At 38.0% G+C, this 5,084-nt stretch overlaps 1 long non-coding RNA gene across 1 annotated transcript; it reads left to right on the top strand.

Annotated features, from left to right (window-relative positions):
- Nucleotides 1-2,743: 2,743 nt before the first annotated feature.
- LOC142351977 (uncharacterized) lies at nucleotides 2,744-3,853 on the top strand. The gene is made up of 4 exons (XR_012760988.1): nucleotides 2,744-2,908; nucleotides 2,984-3,074; nucleotides 3,222-3,309; nucleotides 3,589-3,853. It is a non-coding gene; the product is annotated as an uncharacterized LOC142351977 (long non-coding RNA).
- Nucleotides 3,854-5,084: the final 1,231 nt, after the last annotated feature.

Here is a 5,084-nt window from a genome sequence, read left to right on the forward strand (position 1 = left end):
CCCCTATCCCCGCCTTAAATTAGCATCTCCTAATGCCTCCTTATTCAAGCTTTCCCTTTCCCAACAAGCTTAAGCTAGCTTCTCTGAGCACCAGATAGCTACTGGAGACGTTAAATGCTCAACAGTAATACGTTAAAACTTGCCCGATATCATTCCGCTGTTATTGAACTATTCATTGGTTTTTCCTCGTTTGTCTACTTGCTTCCTACTCTCATTAATGAGAGTTTACTTACCACATTAAGGCGTTCGAGAAAGGCTCAATTGATAATTTCCTTTGGGGCAAAATCCAGCTTTACGGCTTCGACAGTTTTTTTTTCCTGCAAGTTTCGAATTTTTTGTTGTCTCTATTTGTTCTTTTTGTAACCGCAGAAAAACATGAATAATAACAGGTCTTAGTGCCTTCCTATAGAAACTTATGTGATCATAAACATGTTGTATTGTTTCAAACGCTATCGAATGGTGTTCATTAATCAAAATTAACTGTTGAAAAAAAACCCAATTTTTCATTGCTGTTTTTTTGTTTAATGGTTACCGAGCCTCATGGAGTGGCCCCAAAACTTTCCTAGTGAAATAAAAGTTTTTGTTTAGTTTCAGTTTTATCTGATGCTATTTTAACTTGTTAAGTTTCCTTTAAAAAGTGGACGTAAAGTTTCGGATAAAATAGTTCGTTAATTGATTTTGTTGGTCTTGACTTGCTTTCTTAATAGTGAATGATCTCAATCTAATGCGGTATTTTTAACTCCACTGAGTTATTTGGGTTGCAGGCGATCATTTTGTTCATACATTTCTTTTTGAAAATACTGTTCCTCATTTGGTAGACATATATGCCAAAAATGTGGATGAGCGGGGTCGGAACTTAGTGCAAACGCACATTACTGAGCCTCTTCATAGCACAAAGTTGAAACACTAGTTGAACGCTTTAAAGGTTAAGCTCCAAATTTAACTGCATGCAGATATCGGCATATTGTCTTCTAGCGACGTCAACTTAAAAAGCAAGCAAAGGTTGAATTTCTAGGCATGCATATGATTAATCCGATTCCTCTGTTATGTGCATGTTTTAAAGCTGACCTTTGTCAGGCGCCACAATTTCATTGGAACTTTATTTAAATTTTATAATCAGTCCCATAAGTTCCAACGCTATCGAACGTTTCAAGGGTCAAAGTTCAAGTTTAAAACATGCAGATATCTAGCAGAACTGCCCAATTGAATGCCCCGAGCTTATTGAACGTTCGCTTTCGTTGCAACTTCATGGGACTTACTGTATATAGTCTGTCCCATACAGTTGAAATAAGCGAACGTTCGAAAAACGCAAAAAATTGCAATTAAGCATAAATGTGCTCATTTGAATGTCAACGTTTTCTCCATTAGGTTCTCATTCCAATTTTTTCTACTTGTTTTAAATTTGAACTTTGACCTTTGAACTCAACATGGTTTTTGAAACGTTCACTTATTTCAACTTTGTGGTACACGCTATAACACGTTTTTTGTCTGATGCAGGTCAACAACCGCCTAGAAAATCTTAAAAAATTGAGCTTAAAACCCCTTAAACCACATTCAGTACATATTGTGGTTGTATAACGTGTCCCATAAAGTTGCAATTAGCAAAGGCCCTTGCTGTCTACTTTACTCATTTGCATGCTCAATTGCTTGTTTTGTCGTCTTTGGTAATTTCAACTTACGGGAGACTATTTACTGAAAATTAGGTTAGACAAAATTTTAGTTCAAAAACACTGTACACATTGCTTATTTGCATGCTCAATAGCATGTTTTGGCATTTTCGGTCATTTCAACTTTATGGGACAGACTATATATTGTTTGCTGTCCCATAAAGTTGAAACAAGCTAACGTTCGAAAAACGCCAAAAACGTACAATTGAGCATCAATGTGGTTAACTTTTTTATACATGTTTTAGAATTGAACTTTAGACTCTGACCTGCGTTTTTTGAAGCGTTCGCTTATTTCAACTTTATGAGAGACGCTATATATAATCAAGTCCCATAAATTTGCAACGCTATCGAACGTTCGAAAAGCTCGGGGCATGCAAATGGACAGTGTTTTGCTAGATATCCGCATGTTTTAAATTTGAACTTTGAGCTTTGAAACGTTCGATAGCGTTGCAACTTTATAGGACTGACTATAGTAACGTATCAGCAAAGTGTTAAAATGAAGCAACGTATAGAGTAACAAGTGAAACTTAGACGGCAAGGTTTTGAGGTGTTCATATAACAGGTCTTTGTCTAATGTTATTGAAGTCAAAATCGGTCATAATTCGCCAACAGTTGTTTAGAAAAACTGAACATATTCATAAGCCAAAAACCACCTTAATCGCTACATATCTTGGTTATAGTCAGTCCCATAAAGTCGCAACGCTATCAAACGTTTCAAAGCCAAGCATGTAGAAACATGTAGAAAAAAGATGAAATGAAGCTGAATGAAAAAAGCGTTGACAAAAAATGTTATGCTTAGTTGCATGTTTTGGAAGTTTTCGATTGTAGCAACTTTATGGGACAGACTATACAATAGGTGCTAGGACAATAGATCGAAAGACAACAGATCAAAAGCGAAAACTGGGACAACGAATCGAAAGTTCAAGTTGCATATTGGCCAATCACATGTGAGCACTTACTTGTAATATAGCGTATTACCTGTTCGATCGCAAAAAAAGCATGACCTGAAGCAGTAATTATATGCCAATGCTTAATTGCGGCCAATGAGAATAGATTAATTTTCGATCTATTGTCCTAATTTTTCTGCTTTCGATCTATTGTCCAGTTTAATTAGATTCTGATTGGATAAATGTGTCATCAGTCTTATCAGGAGGCGGCCTGACTTAGATGGGATACATAGTTCAGATGGGATTGGAATGTATCGGAAAACAGTAGTACAGTGGAGCTGAGGCTCAGGATTGGTAAGTTCAAAAGTTGCGACGGTATCCACCAAACTTTTTAGTCTCCTGCTAAAGAACGCGGATTTCGTATTTCAGCAACATTGAGCGAAGGACTGGTGTGAGCAAAGGAAATGGTCGGTTGTCTTGGGTCGAGCGGTGACAACTGACCTGTTGAGGGCGAAAGAGGGTAATATTTATTACTACTACTACTACAATTACTATACTAATTGACGGTTGCATTTCACATAAGCGGATTGGAGTCAATATGTTAGGTTTAGACGCATAATACTTATGGGTAACTTTCGAGATAGTTGTCAATCGTTTACTCTTTCAGACGGTCAGGCGCATCTAGATGGCAATGAAAATCCTCCCAGGGCCACCTAACTCCCACCGTCCAATACGATGTGCTCCCCCGAGCTACAGTGAGTGCACGCGCCATTGTATTACATTACAATATGGGAAATGAGATGGCACGTCTCGTTAGGGGGGTGGGGGGGGGGGGGGGCTGGGCACAATATGGAATGCACGTGTATCGGGGGAGGGGGGTCATAATACGCACCCACCAAGTTGAAGGGAGAGGAGGATACACGGGAAAGATCCTATTAGTCTTATCATTTTAACTATGCTGCTGCGGCATGACTGGGATTGTTGGAAAATCTGGGCAATAATGCAGGTGATGCTCAATGGTGGTCTGTTTGCAGCCTGTGATGGTATCCAGTGAGAACAGAGGTGCTGAAGCTGCCAATGGACTATCATTAATCGTGGATGAGTACAAAGATTCGTCCACCTCAATGGAAGGGCAGAGGAACGAACCGAAGACTTTTTGAAGAGAATGCGATAATGTATAATCGTTACTAACACAAAATAAACAAACATAAACTTAATTGTCGTTTCTCCGAGTTAGTTTTCGATATCATCCAGATGCATCATCCAGATGTATCATTTTGTGACGCTTGTCAGTCTAAATAGGGCAAAATGTAAGACTAATTAACCGCTCTCAAAACGTAAGTTGTGGAGAACATAACATAGACGGAAAGAGTACCGGAAAATAACCGCCGCTGACCTCACTGACCATCTTTGGGACTGACGCTGTCAGAAAAGAACAAATTGAAGACAATATAGTGTTAAAAAGTGTTCTAATTTCTTCTGCAGTTTCATTAGATTAGATACACGGCGAACGCTCCTTTCAATTGAACAATAATGGATGGTCAGTCAGGTCAGCGGCGGCTAATTACCGGCACTCTGCTGGCCATGTTCTCTACAAATTGCGTTTGAGAGCGGTTAGTCTTACATTTTGCCTCATTTAGACTGGCAAGCTTCAAAAGATAAATTGATACATCTAAAATCTGAATCATGACTGATATCTAAAAATAACTCGGAAGTGTTCCCAGTTTGAACATTTGTTCTAATTATTATAATCCGGATTTAAAAATTTTAATTTTTATCAGTTCAGTCAATTCAGACAATCAGCTTAATACTAATATCGGTTTACAGTATAATTTAAGGAACTTCGATAACTTAATGCACTAAACATTCTTCAAGTGTACGGGATTTGTTTGTCCTGTTTCTCTTGATTTTGGCTTCTGACCTTTTGGCGCATTTCAGTTACTGTTGAATCAATTTCATCAATTTCAAATTCCATTCAGTTGAAAGATAAGTCAGAAGTCAAAGGGGAAAAATGGCGATTTGTTTAAAAAATGGGACGCAGGTTGTTAAAATTGAAAATTGAATAAAATTGAATGGACCACGGTCTGACCAGCACAATTGAGAAGCCAGCAAAAAAGACAGCCTTAAAAGTCGCGAGCTTCAAATGAAGCAAACAAAAAAACATTCATTGCTAAAACTCACATCTTTACCCTAGAGGCAAAATTTGATCAATTGAAATCAACATATTAAACACATTCACAAGCGGTGAATACACAAGCGGTGAAAGATGTTAAACCGCTACTGAAGATTACATAAAATTTTCTGAAAACTATCTCTCGGATCTTGATCTGTCCAGTATCGCCATCTACTAGACTTCATTGGGCCTTGAAGCTGGAAGAACTCAAGAAAATGACATAAATTTTAATGACCAAAATGTAAACAATTGAAAACATAGCTGGCAGATTGCCGGAAAGTAGCCGCCGTTGAAGCGCTTGATTAGAAAAATTGGAGTGCAGTTTCAGATATTAACCTATACTTCAGCCTCAAAACT

This window comes from Convolutriloba macropyga, chromosome 13, assembly GCF_964194025.1.
Source record: "Convolutriloba macropyga chromosome 13, txConMacr16.3, whole genome shotgun sequence".
In the NCBI taxonomy this organism is placed as follows: Eukaryota; Metazoa; Xenacoelomorpha; order Acoela; family Convolutidae; genus Convolutriloba; species Convolutriloba macropyga.